Here is a 15,174-nt window from a genome sequence, read left to right as displayed (position 1 = left end):
ACCAACATATATGATAGCTGTTTCCATCAAATGTACAGGTTTTCAGATCTGTTGTAAGCACGGAGTTATACTTTGATGTTACACTAGTATTACCAAGCTCAGGATCCAGCCCAGATTGTTTCTTTGATTCTTGACATTTTAGCAAGTCGCCAATAAACCTGTCAATTAGTGCTATTAACAGTTAGTGTTTTACAGTGAAGCACACCTCTGTCCTCTAGGAAATGAACAGAGACTGATTCATCTTTTACAAATAACCTAACAACTTCATGCAGCACCAATAGAAGCTACACCAGCAGCCTGAAGTTCGGAGCCTTTCCCATTCCACCAGTTAAGGATGAAGAAGAGAACTGTTTCTAATGACAGTACCTACCTACTGGATCCAGGCGATGTGTGATCTTCACATCTTCATGGTGTACCATGGACAAAGTGAAACGTCCAGCGTTTTAAGGGAGAATTCCCAGCAGCTCTCAAGTACTTAGATTAAGCAGTGTCCCGTAGGACTGCTTCAAAAGACACAAGACTCTTATTTAATGTCTGCATCACGTGGTTTATTTGAAAATCACTGACCCATCTTTTCATAGCCTATGTCCCAGGAATACACTCAAATGAGATTTCAAACATCGATTTGTTGTAGTTGTTGTTGTTTTTTCAGCTCTAAATAATGGAGGCCTAAAAAACCCCATCAAACTTACCAAAGTTGCTGCTCCTCTAGTTGCCACCTCATCTAGCTGTAGGGGTAAATATTGAAATGCACTGGTATTCAGTTACTAAACTGAAGACATCTAGGTGGAATGAGCTGTTTCAAAATCAAATACGTTTTATTTACTTTTAATGTGGATGTTAATCTCCTGCACCCACCCCAAAATGTAAATTGGATCAGAGAAGCTGTTATATGTGAAAAGGACAGTCTGGAGTGATTTTCATTGAGCTATGGCTAAAGGGCAAATAATTGTGTTTGTATCATGCTTGTTGCTATAAAAAGCAACACTGATATTGACGACTGCAATATTCTTTGATGTGTAGAAGAAGCTGTAGTAGAAAGGTATATCTGTGTTCCATATTAACACTAGTTGCACTGCTGCTTGTGCAGAAAAATTACAAATATACCAACCTGTGTGACCCATCGCAAACAGAACCTAATTTCCTTTGGATGTGCCCTTCATTTTTCAAATGATTGCCAAGGGCTTTGCTAAACAATTTTTAGAGTTTCTTCATGAAACTTTATCCATAAATCTGTCTTTTTTAATTTTCTGTTTGGTTGACTGAATTTTCTGTTGCAAACAGGAAGGAAATTTAACTTTCAAAGAGGAGTGGTGCATGGTTTCACTACTGTGGCTGTAGTTCAGGGAAAATCTAATGACTCTGTCCTTACCCCTGATAGCTGAGTGATCTGTTCCTTGTCTATATCTGCTCAGCATCTGAAAACCCACAGTATACTACAGAACATACAGGACAAGAAATATTTTGCACAAGGTATTTGCTTCTTGTTCCCAAACGTAAAGATGAGCCAGGGAAGAAGAGAGAACAGATTTCTGCTATCATTAATCATTTTTGTTAAAATCCACAACTCTTCTCTGATTTATTAGCATTCTCTGAAAGAGTTGAAAGTTGTCCAAATAACCATGATTCAACAATGTTGTAATTCCCTACCAGTCACTGTGCAAACCGAACTCAGATTTTACATTTATGTAGGGATTCACGTAACAGGTTTATATATAATCTCATTACCCAACTAGCTCTCTCTTTACGAACCATGCTGAACAAAACAAATAAAAATAGCCCAACCTTTATTGCTCTGCTTCGTTTTTTATGTGTTGGAAGCCTGGATCATTTTTACACCACACATAAACACTCCCTAGAGACAGATGTCAGAACAGTTCAGCCTAAAAAACCAAGGGTAAATGTTCAGGTTCTGGTACGTGGTTGTTGGTGCTTCAGTTTTACAACATTTGAGAAAGGCAAAAACAACAAAGAGGTAAAAATCTTCTTACTTGCTCAGTCCTCTTCTGTTCTCTGCTTTGGGTACTCAGGCTGGCAACTCCTAGCACTATGTGAAAATTTGACCAACTCCTGCAGCAACAAGGCCAAATGATTCCTCCATAATTTTGCAGGAAAGCAGAATAATTTCCCTGAACTTGAGTTCTTATGGCAAAAAAAACAAAAAATCACAGAGAGCAGGTGTCTTTGGTTAGAAGTTCCCATTGTTTTGGAAGTCCAATAATGATAGTTTGGAAAAAAACAAACCACAAGTTATCTGTCTGGTGGGGCTAGATGTCCAATCAGGCTGCCTTGGAGCTGAAGTGTCTAAATGAGTAGACACTATCAAATGTTCACAGTTGGCATGGGTAGGGATTGCACAGCTACCAAGAGCTCTTTATATCCGTGAAACAGCTGTGTCCAGCCTAATTAAAATTGTGATGTTAATTAATTACATAAAGTAATAACTTTTCCTGGGCCAACGGTTTCTGATTGGGTTTGTTGGTAGTATAATGGTGTCATAAGGGACTTATCCAGGAGACAATCATTTGACTGCTGTTCCAGTCTCTAGAAATGAGGCTCACTAGAACACACTGGAGAGAGAAGGAAACATTTCTGGCCCATTCCTTGCTTTCAGTCCTGCACTGCAGAATGGTAGTCATTGTAGAGATATCTGCAAGAGGTCTTTCTTCACAAGCTCTCTGAGCACTCCCGTTGTCCCTCCTGCTCTTCAATTCTGTCCTTCAGAGCTGATATCTCAAATAAAATCTGACTTGTTGAGTTTACTGGGATAACCTAGAAATAAAATATATTATGGGCAAGTGTTGCATTGAGCCTACAAGTTGCAAAGTGATTTTTACACAGGTTTTCTCCAGAACACCACCAACTTAAAGGGCTGACAGCAAATTGCTCTTCATATTGACAAAATCAGTCATTCCAAGCAAAACATCACAGGACCCATTCTCTAACATTGATGACCTCAGGGGACTTATTTTCTTTACTGAGTCCAATTAGGCTTTTCTTTCAGCTCTGGACTCTTTGTGGCATCTGCCTCTGCCAGCACGCATTCCCTGACACATCTTACAGCCTGGTTCTTCTTGTTTTGAGGAAACCACCACTCTGTCCCTCACTGGTCACTCCCCTCATCAGCAAACATCTACATCTGCTCCTGTGTGCACCCACAGTGCTGAGATATGGAAGCAGCTCGAAACATCAAGCCTGTAAATCTGAGACCATGAGTAAGGCTGAAGTGATGGGCAACAAGCAGCCAAGAGAGGTGCTGCTTCGCTTGGAGAACAACAGCCCTCCGTAGCCAGCAGAACTGAGATATTGGCAGGGACCTCTGTAAGCGATACAAAGAAAACCCATCCCAGCCAAAGCTGGACTCTTGGCACGTCTGTGACTGCTGAAAGAGTTATACAATTTGAAACAAAAAAGCATTTTTAAGGCCAGTGGGGAGGAGGAGGTTTCTGCCTACATAACGGAGCACAGGCTTCTGCCTGCATGCTGTGCAAAGCTTGTGAAGCTCAACAAGGCCAAGAGCAAGGTACTGCATGTGGGTTGGGGCAATCCCAAGGAGAAGGGCTGGCTGGGTGGAGAATGGATTGAGAGCAGCCCTGAGGAGAAGTACTTGGGGGTGTTGGTTGATGAAAAGCTCAACATGACCTGTCAATGTGCACTTGCAGGACAGAAGGCCAACCATATCCCTGGCTGCATCAAAAGCAGCGTGTCCAGCAGGTCGAGGGAGGTGATTCTGCCCCTCTGCTCCACGCTGGTGAGACCCCACCTGGAGTCCTGTGTCCAGCTCTGGAGCCCTCAGCACAGGAAAGACATGGACCTGTTGGAGGGGGCCAGAGCAGCCACAGAAATGATCAGAGGGCTGGGACAGCTCTGCTGTGGGGACAGGCTGAGAGAGTTGGGGTTGTTCAGCCTGGAGAAGAGAAGGCTCCAGGGAGACCATATAGCATCCTTCCAATAGCAAAGGGGAGCTACAAGAAAGCTGGAGAGGGACATTTTACACAAGCATGTAGTGATAGGGTAAGTTGTAATGGCTTTAAACTGAAAGAGGAACGAATTAGATTAGATGTAAGAAAGAAATTCTTCCCCATGAGGGTGGTGAGGCACTGGAACAGGCTGCACAGAGCAGCTGTGGATGCCCCATCCCTGGAAATGTTCAAGGCCAAGTTGGATGAGGCTTTAAGCAACCTGGTCTAGCGGAAGGTGTCCCTGCCCATGGCAGCGGGGTTGGAACTAGATGGTCTTCAAGTCTCTTCCGACACAAACCATTCTATGATCCTATGATAAGACCTTTCATGCACTGTGTGTACAGACATTTATATTTTAGTGGCATTGGTGATATAACTTTTCTCTTTGAAGGTATGTGCATTTGCTGCAACAAGAGAGAGTTACTGGGAGTGGATAACCAGCTGGAAAAATGTGGTTGAGGTTAAACTTTTCAGGTCCATTCATGCCTGTGAATTAATTTAGCTTGCCGTTTTATGATCTTGAGTTACGAAATGTTGATGCAAAGCATTAATGCTTAAAGCAGTCCAAGAGACCATCTGCTATGCCAAACTCTAATCACTATGCGGTAATTAGGCTGTCAGTTACAGAAATCACACAGCATTTGTGATATTTCCAAATGAAGCAACAACCAGTGCCATGTGTTAAAAACAGGGATTGGTTTAGACAGGTAAGAGTCTGTTTATTTGACAGTTGCCAGCTTAATTTCTGAGCAAATGAATACTCTGTTCCATTCTGCCTGTAAACTATTTGAAAGAAGAGTTTACAGAGACATTCTCAGTGCTGTCCCACAGATAATAAAAGAAAAGAAGAATACAGTAGAGATTTTTCCCTTGAATTTCAACACAGTGGCAGGGTCTTATTCATCTCATTCTGAGATCTAAGGGCGCTTATTTAACACATACACCAGCGGAAGTTAAATATCACAACAGCCTCCTGAAGAGTTTAGTGAATTATGTGATTAGTGATTAATGGCTATTGAAAGTGAGCTTTTTTAAATAACCAAAATCAAAGTCATGTGCAAAAAACCCCCAAACACTTTCAGGGTTAAAAGATGAAATCAATATTTTGCTATATTAGGGGCCCAAAGTACTCTTAGCTGTCGATGTGCCCATATTTAACTCCTAGGCTCGAGGTAAGCTTTTATATACATCTACTCACTGACAGCTCCCTAGAGCCTGCTGGTTGGGAGTGGTAGAAAATTAAGATGTACTTAAGTCATTGCACTCAAGTCATTGCTCTCATGCACATTGTGGGGTTTTTTTTAGCATAAATGTAGGTAAAGAAAACATTTAAGTTCAACGGTAGAAACAGTAACTAATCCTGATTTGAAGTGAAATAAACAAAGACAGTGATATTTTACATCCAAATAAGCCGTATAGGGCTCACACAGCAACTTGTTTGTGGCTGAATTGTCCAGCCTGATAGCAGGGAAAATATCATACAAATCTGCAAGGAATCATTGCAGGAGGTATTTGACATTTTGGGTGATGCTGATGAAACATTTGCATTTACAGAATAAGAATTGATTATTGAAGATATGGATGCATAATTTTTGGCAGTGAACAAACTGGTTTCTACAATGTGCAAAAAAACCCACATTTATTCCTCAGTGCAGAGATCTGCTGTCTTTTTCTTGAGGACATCCATCTGAGCCTGCAGGTTTAATTTCAGGTAGAAGCAAAACTAGCTTTAGGAAGGATTAACATCTAGTATTGAAGAAGGAAAGGCTTGTTAGAGATCAATATTACCTCTTTTCATGGTTATATTACAGGTTTTGTAATATTTTATTTTTTGTGTGTGAGATCACTCTTGAAAGCCTGCATATAGCATTCTGACCTGTTATTTAAAGAAGTGGACACCTATGTAACTAGAACTCCTGCCTGCAGATGGGCTTGAATGTCTGGCCAAAAGAGAATCTCTCTCAAAATACAAGAAACTGTTATTTCATAAAATTATTTTTGAACATGGATAGACAGTTCTCAGTCCTGTACACGTGTACACACATACTGTACATATGAGCACACAGATATAGACACGAGTTTACCTGCTCAATAAATACCAGGGACATTTTCCAGCTGATACACTCAGAATCCAGCATTAATGCTTTGGCAGCTGCTGCCAGCAGCCACCAGCCCCCCCGCAGCCATTTTAAAGGCCAACAGATACAACTCCAAATGCCAGCAAACTGTGAGACAGTGCGAGTACTTTTACTGCCTTGCACAAGAGCAGCACCAGTTGCTGGTGGGTCTGTGTTTCTCAGAGATGTTTATTTGGAGAAACAGTTGCTGAGACATTCAGACACTATATAGACATTTGGGAACTTATTTTCCTTTGTCAAAATGCCTTTTGTTTTATTTACCCACCTATCTGGAGTCATGTTATACTTACGCAGATATTTGGCAGATACTTAGGAGTAGATTCTATGAAATCCCAGATAAATTGTGAAGGGTAAACACTGCAAAGGACAGAAAATACTATTCAAATATTTACTGAAATTGAAAACAGGGCAACAAAAAGAGGCTTTATCTATGGCATTTAAAGAGCCCAAATATCAGCACACATAGGTGTTTTGTAGTGCTGAAATGCACTTATGCTCACAGCAACATATAGTAACAGAAAGTTATATTGCCTTCTGTTCCATAGAGCAGGAGAGTAAGTGCAGACCTCTCAAATCTTTGCTAGTATCTGAAGCCATCATTCTTCAATTATAACTAGAAACATACAATATAAACAATTCTGGGGAATCAGTTGTTGCCAAATGAGGACAAAAGGAGAAATGTGTAGAAAGAAAGAGAGGAAGGAAGAGATATGGAAAAAGATTTTGAAAGAGACACAGATACGGCATTCAACATGACTCTTCAATGCAATATAGTAGCAAGAAAAAAATTAATTACAAGCTGTGGGACATTAGGTCATGGGGAAGAGAGGTTGCATGACTCTGTCCATATGGTTCTGGTGAGACCATACCTAAAAAAATACATTTGATTTTGAACAATGTAGTATAAAACTGATCATGCCAAACTGGAATGGATTCAGAGAGCAGCAAAACAGTTATTAAATGGCTGAATTTATGAGGAAAGATAAAATAGCTAAAAATATACATAGCTTGGCTATGCTATATCTAAAGGGAGACATTAATTGTCTGTTAGTACAGTATTCAAAGGCTTAAATGCCAAAGAGGCTGAAAAGTCATATGAATTATTTAGTGAGATACTAGGAGGATGTTGTTAAGGCTAATGAAATGGAATATTCTCAAATGATAGTGCTTGAGAAAGGACTAGCCCTCAACCATGTAACATATGAATAGTCTTTAGTTTAACTGCTACATTTTCTGTCCACAGGTTTATGGAGAGTACACGTGTGTAGGCCGGGGAGCACAGAGGAATGCAGTAGAAGGAATTTCACTCAAAAATTAATTTGTGGCTAATAGTGTGCAATTTATGCTCTGAGTGAACAAATGGCTTGATTTATGTACACAAACTCTTCAAATTCTTGTGAAAACAGAGTGTTTGGTATAAAGACTACAGCATTTAGCTGTAAAAAATGGGAAGTTTCTGTGCTGTAGTTCACATGCAGGTTGCACATTCATTGCAAACTCTGATATTAGACTTCCCATTGCTGGTTTACATCTGCAGAAAGTACATATGCAGTACAACTGAATAAACTTAAACTGTTCAGTGGATTTAAAAGAATGTACTTTCCTGCCTACTGGATTTTCAAGCATGAGAAAGAAATCTCCAGAGGTTTATTTTGTTTGTTTGTTTCCATGTGAGATGGATGAAGCTACACAAGCACAGAGACCCCAAACTCATTTAGTCTCCCCTCATTCCCTGGCAAAGGTCTTGTAAAACTTTGGAGATCTCTGGTTATGCTAAAAAAATAATAGACTTCATCCATTTCCGCTGTGCTGTTACGGTTTTTATCTATGGTGCTTTGTACGGAAGTTGCCAAACAACATCTGTGTTGCTTATGAAAAACAAATGAAAATGTTTTCAATTTGTTTAGATCAGCACAAAAATATATTTTCAAATGAAACCAATCTTGTTCTAGCAGCTATCTGATGAAGAATTGACTCACAAACACATGAGTCAGAATTGCTCCTGGCATTTTGCTGCCTTAGGTGAAATACTAGCCCAAGTACCCATTCAGTTCTTCATCATGTTTGACAAGTTAATTTAAGAGTGCTTTCTATTCAGTCAGGATTTTGTGAAATAATTTGTCTCTTTTGTTGTTGCTGTGCTTTCTGCTCTTACCCTATTGCCTTCAATCAGCTTCATGTTGCAGCACATCTCTTTCCTCTCGTTACACTTATTTCCTTAGGATATTACAATTATTTTTACCATCTAGGCTCTTTTCTTGCTTTTCCTTCCTCTTCCTTCTCATGCACTCTTTTGTCAGAGTCCCATATCTTCTGGTCCAAGCCATCCCACTTGTCACACTTTGTCAGCTAATAAGCCCTGAGGCTCATGAATACTCTGCACCTCGGTAATAATAGGGACTGGGATTTGTGGAAGAGTTAGAGCAATCTGATGGTGAAGAAGGCTGAAGATCTCTAAAGAGAGAGAAAAGGCAATAGCTTCAGCTGCAAAACCACCCTTATCCTGGTTTTATTTTAATTTAAGTGACTCTTGATGCTTCTATTTCAATATCTACAGTCTTTGCTTCCCAACTTTGAAATGCTGCCTCTCCAAATCTCAGAGCAGAGAAGATCTTACAGTCCAATGTGCTGGTACTGTGTCAGATGACCACTCCGTCTGTGTCCTTCACTTTGAAATAGACAGGAAGGACCATCCAGATAAGAGTTTCCTGACCTTATTGGTTCTGCAGGAACAGCTGAGACATGACTGATGCAGATTCTTAACACACAAATGTCATCTTTTGGAACAGCTTTAAAGAAGTTGCTGGCAGGAAAGCTCTGCTGGGTCCCAAATGATTTTGGTTTAGCAAAAGCGCCCAGTTTCATGATCTGGATACTAAGGATGTGAGAAGGGTGTGACAGCACAGAGCCTTATTACGAGCACAGGTCAAAGGCCTGAAACTCATGTGTGTCCTGCAAACCGGAGATCCTTCCAAGTCCTTCCAAAAAGCTGTAAAAGGGCCAGAAGCAGACAAGCTTCACAAAGAATACACTCCTTTCCTGTCCTTGGCTGTGAAGTTTTCCTTGGTGAAACCCAGCAAGCTGAAGTAGCCCTTTGTAACAGATCTCCACGAGGTTTTCAAGTTTACACTGAGATTCAGAATGGGAGGTGTGATACACATATAGTAAACAAGTATGCATACACATATGCATATGCATGTACAATATATATATATTAAGCCTGTTGAGTATTTATCTTATTAGAGAGTGTAGTTTAAAAGTTAAGATAAGATATTTAGTCAGGAGTCTTCTCTTAATGCTTTGCCCTGCTTGTTTCTGAACATAATTTCTCCTGGTCTACTTTCTACAGTTTTCAGCAAGTGTTTTTAGGAAGATGCTCTGTGTGAAAGTGAGACCTTAAAATTCCCAGATAACCACATTCAGACTGTCTAGGGAAACTGTGAAACCTGATGCATGAGAAATAGGGTGCAAACCGATTATAGAGAAACTAGAAAAGAATCCAGGAGTTTGGGAGTGTGGCCATTTTTTCCAAGCAGCACAAAAACACTGAACCATGTTTCAGATGGAATGTATTACTGAAGTTCAGTTTTTCCTTGACTTAGTTTTAGACAAATACTCAAGAAAATTTGAGGCCTCTCTCCAGGACACACTAATTTTTGGTTTTGCAGTTGCAGCTGTCCAGTGAGATTAAGGAACTTGGATCAGTTCCAGCCTTCATTTAGAGTTGTCGAAATAATAATAATAAAATTCAGTTTGCTGTGTCACATGATGGTGCCTTTAATGAAATGCATGAATTTGTGTCCTACCTTATGTCACACTGAAATAATAGAGGTAAATAAGAATTGTTACACTTTCTTCCTGTTTCTTAGTTTATTAAACTTAGTTACAGTAAACTTTGAATATGGAAGTGCATATGTGACTTTCATTTCAATATTAGACCCAAACACTGCTTCAGCTGAGCAGGTTCCTGCAGCCTCAAGGTGCTCACCAAACTGATGTGCAAACCTGCAGCAAAGACCATAATCCTGTGTCATCCATAACAGGACAATAAGTGAGACATAGCTATTTGAAACCTTCAGAAGAAATAATTCTGCGTCCAACTCCTAACATATTCAAAAGAAAAAGAATACACCAAGGGTGCTGGTTCTGCTGGCTTTGCCAATGTGAATAGGCTTTCCTCATGGAAATAACTCTACTGTCCTCACCAGGAGGGAAGTACCCTGCAGTGGCTGAAGAATGCAAGAAATGTTCCAGAAATCATTTCATTGTTAGCAGTGTTCGACGTGTGTTTGAAAGCCTGTGTTATAAAAACCAAATAAATGTTTTGATTAAAACTTCACCAAACCTGCATCTTTGTTGAATCTATTATAATCAAAAAATGACAAATTAGAATTCAGCTGTGGAAAAGGAACATTTTGTTACTACTGTTCCTGAACATGTCTGCAACAAAACAAGGGATCTATGAAGCCTTTTACTGGCTACCAGCAGGTACCATCAACTGCTAAATTCTAGGCACTGTTAATGAAATCACCAGGGAGTATGACTTAGGTCAAAAGCTTGGCAGGAGGTGCTGGCAACTGTTAAATCAACAGCAATCAAAACTAGAAAACCAACATGCTTGCTACCATCAAATTTAAAAGAGAACTCATTGTGCCCTAAACACAGCAGCAGGTTTAATAGAAAAGTAGACATGTTTATGGTTTCAGATTTACAACAAGACTTATAAACACCTTATTACTCAGAATCCAGTCTGCTGCCCCAGAAACTAAGAATGTTACTTTTTTGAGAAGGATCTGTTGACACAAACATCTTGCCTAAGTTTGCCATTGTGGTTAACCAAGATACATTTACTACTGAGAAGGTAAATAAAAGCAAATAAGATGCCTCTTATAGCACAATACAGTATGGTTCAAATTGACCAAGCTTAATGCTATGGTATAAATATGCTTAATATTTACGAAATTTTTCTAGAAGCTGCTTGCCTTGTTTGGCTTAATGTCTTATATGAGACCTACTGAATGGGAATGTGTTTTCAGTATTACATGTACTTAAAGACCTCATCAAAAATATTCAAAAGAGCTGTCATGAATACCACAGTTAACCATGGTGCAAATAAAATGGGTCACGGTTTACTCTTACATTAACATGAATAAATCGATCTTGTCCCATGTAGTGTATGTACACAGAAAAATTAACTGACAATTAAATGATAGCACTAATGGAAATGATGCTGTATAAACATAACTCAGCTACACGGACTGTGCTGAAGTAACACAGAAGCTCTTAAATATGCAGGAAAATTGAGAAACTGGGAAACCTGGGTCTGGTGTCCAGGCTCCTATTCAGGGTTTCTGGGCTCCTTCTCCACTAAGCAATCAAAAAGCATGCCCAGTATCATCTGGTGCTAACAAAGAAACTGCAGCTCACGAAGAGGCTCACGTTGTCCAGTCTTGGATTGTTCACACCACAGAATCAAGTCCTCAGTTTTGTCTTTCTCCTACATGGAGGAGAAGGAAGACAAAAAGAGAGACAGAGAAACTACTGAGAAGAAAGTAGGGCCATAATATATGCATTTCAATACACAGTCTTGAACTGGATCAGGTTGGTTTGCAATCTCAGAAATCCTGAAAGGCAATTCCCTTTCTTTTTTTTTCTTTTTTGTTTTTGTTTTTCCCTCTGAATTCATGCTTTAACACTCCTTTAATTCTGTTTTTAAAATTAAGCTTGAAGACATTAAAAATAATGCAGAAGACCAGCCTCCAGTGACTTTTAAAAACATCTGTTATTAAGTCTTTCTCCAGAACACATCTATGTGAGTAGAGACTGAGCATTAAGCTGAGTTTGTTTTCTCAGCAGAAATTCTCAGTATCTAAGATGACCCCCTCACACACATCTGTCTGCAAGCCTCGAGCCTCACATCAGAACTGTTACAATTAATATGAAAATACAAAACAGTCAGTGCAGTGGCTGTTTAAGAGGGAGAGAAAGTAAAATGCCAAGGAACTAAGATCCTGTGATTGTTCAGTAAGGCTGTAATTCATACTGTGCCACAAATCAGCATAGGAAAGGCAAATTCTGCTCAGACATCACAGATTCCTTCAGAGAATATCCCTACATCATAGCTGTGATTTTTGACAATCTGTGGCAAAACCAGTCAACTAAATAATGCTGAAAAGTAGAAGTTTTATATCTCCATAGAAAAAGCCCCAGGACCTGATTTCTACAGCTTTTACCTCCTTTTTCTGTTTGTTGTTTGCTTGTTTGTTTGTTTTTCTTTGTTGTGGTAGTAGAGGAGGGAGAACATTTCTAGTCACTCTATATTTAAAAATACTGTGCAAAAACTTGTGAAACAACATTGCTTACATTATACTCTTGGTTCATGGTTCATTTGTGGAAGATCAGCACTGCCCTGAGATGTCATTCTCACATTACACTGATGTTTAGATGAAGCACTGTAAACACTCCTTCACCATACAGTTACAAAATAAACCAGATTCCATTTTATTAGAAGTGTTTAGAACTGGGTATTGTGTGTGAGCTGAACAGCAGCGACTTCTGGAAAGACTCCAGCTGGGAAGAAAATGGTTGACTGACCATACTTGGGTATCCCGATTTCCACTTGTACCTTGCCACACTGAAGAGCTTTCCACTTGGTTCACAGAGTTTCTCTGCCATTTGTTGTCAAAAAGGAGGTAAGATAGAAGGAGGGAGATAGAGGCACTATTTACAGTAACTGAACCATGGTTTCCTGGAGGGCTATCCAAAGGACTGGAATCAGACTCGCTTTTGAACTGTATCCAGAATTACACAGGTGTTCCAACCTACCAAAACACTGCTGCAAAAACACCTTCATCATCTTCTTGTTTACAGACCCCACTGACAGGTGATGTCCCCTCTAACCTCACTGAGTTCCTCAGCTGGTCAGTTTCATTATAAGGTCACTCTCAATGGTTTTTGAAAATTCATGGTGATCTGGACAGGTTCTTGAGAATCAGAACAATGAAAATGTCGCTCCTGTCTTCAAGAAGGGCAAGAAATAGGATCTGGAGAGCTACAGGCTAGCCAGCCTCAACTCAGCTCCTGGGAAGGTGAAGGAGCAAGAGCTTACCACTTTTGTTTGAAGGTCAGAATCCTGTATCAAAGCATGAAAAGGTAGAACAGATAAACTAATAGCAGGTAACTTCATTTATACAGTCTTCAACTCAAGAAGTCCTTAACCTTAGCTTCAGAAAGGTGAGAGTAGACTGGAGGGAAGATCAATCTATACAGGCCATCCTTACACTCTCATCATAAGCATTCACTGCTGCTTTCTGTCCCAGACATCATAGCATGGCAATTCTTAAATACTTCATACTTATTTACAAGCTTCTAGGCTGAAACCAAGCCATTTCTCAACTATAACAGAAGATTAGTCATTTAGCTGAAACGGTGAATTACTGTTTCTTGAAAAATAACATGGAAAAAAGATTAATAAAGATGATAAAAATATAACTAGTAAATTATAGCTAAAACTAAATTGCTAACACATCAGTGAGAGAACAGATGCATTTGTATAGTGAGTTCATAAAACAAAAAGAATTAAAATATTTTCTCTTAAATTTTGGCCCCAGAATTTGGCTTTGAGAGTTAACATAACTCTTCCAAAGAATAGGGAGCAAAGAGTTTTTTGTAATGTTCATATGACACAATAATCCCTATCCTTTCAAAAATGTTTTCTTAGAGACCTTAATCTTCTCTGAACCCAGCAGGTGAAGTACAAACATCAGTCTCAGTGCACATAATGCTCAAGTGGTGTTTCAGGCTCTTGGTACTTCTACAATTTTACAGTAAGAGTTCCCTCTTTACAGGAAGTGGAAATGCAGATTGTAGGTGGTTCTGTGCTGGCATAAAACTAAATTTGCTGTGGGGCTGAGATGTTTGTGTGGGTGTTTGGCTATTACGATTTCGGTTAGTAAGACACATAATTTAGTGTTAGTAAGGTTGGTTTGATGCCTTTATTAGTAATTTCCTGTAATTTAACTATAACATTGTTAGGAAATGCAGTTGAGTAATTCTGATATTAAATTAAAAATTTCAGTTTAAGGAAATAATTTACTTATTTTATACTTCTATATAATATGTCTAATATATTATATATACTTATATACTTGGTTTTTTATTTCTAATAGAAGGAAACAATTGTGTTTTTGAAGAACTATGAAAAGTACACCTACTAAAACATTGCATCACTGTTTCAAGTGTTGTTCACTGTTTCATCACTGTTCAAGTGTTGGCTAGAGGTTTAATTATTAAACTCCAGGAAGTGTAAGTTAAAGCGTCTTTAGAATTGATTCACCAGAGGACAGTTTTTCCCTTCTAAGCCATTTTCTAGGCTCAAATATCTGGAAAACCAACCACATGAGCACACTCCAGCCTTGTTTATAAGAACACATGCTTGATTCAAACTCCATTGGAAACAGACTGGTTTTCAGTGAGATTAGCAAATGTTGGCAGGGCTCCCTGGTGTACCTGCTCCAGATATTGAAACAAATAATGTGCCTTTAACCTAGGAACTGGCTTATATTTAAGACACTTAAGAAAAATTATCTGTCTTTGTTGGGTTAACATCTTTCCATGTAGAAGCATTCTGTTGAAGATCTCTGGGAGTGTTGAGTGCCTTCTCCTGGGCCAGATGTCTAGGGAGGCCATGCTTTTAACTGCAGAACTTTGAGATGTTTTTGTTCCTGATTGATGACCCACATGTCAGATGCATGTGATTAGTAGATCACAGTGATCAACATGAGTGATAGCTGCAGAAAAGCAGAGAGGTAGGTCAGTCACCTGTTTCACATTTATATGTGAGGCTTCATTAATCAAGCTCACAGTTATTTTGCATTTTACAAAGCAGTTTCAGCACACACAGTGATTCTGGCCTTTGGTGTTAAGGTGTTGCATTGGTTTTGAGGAAGGCACTAAAGCAATTTGTTTATTTGTTATGCTTTCAATTTCTTTTTTCTTGGAAAAACGCTTACACAGTGTCTAAGGATGGTGTCTTTATCAAGATATTGCAGATAAATGTGATTCAATATACTAAA

Source organism: Columba livia, chromosome Z, assembly GCF_036013475.1.
Source record: "Columba livia isolate bColLiv1 breed racing homer chromosome Z, bColLiv1.pat.W.v2, whole genome shotgun sequence".
Lineage (NCBI taxonomy): Eukaryota > Metazoa > Chordata > Aves > Columbiformes > Columbidae > Columba > Columba livia.
The sequence above is the reverse complement of the archived record's forward strand: the minus strand, read 5'-3'. Positions refer to the sequence as shown.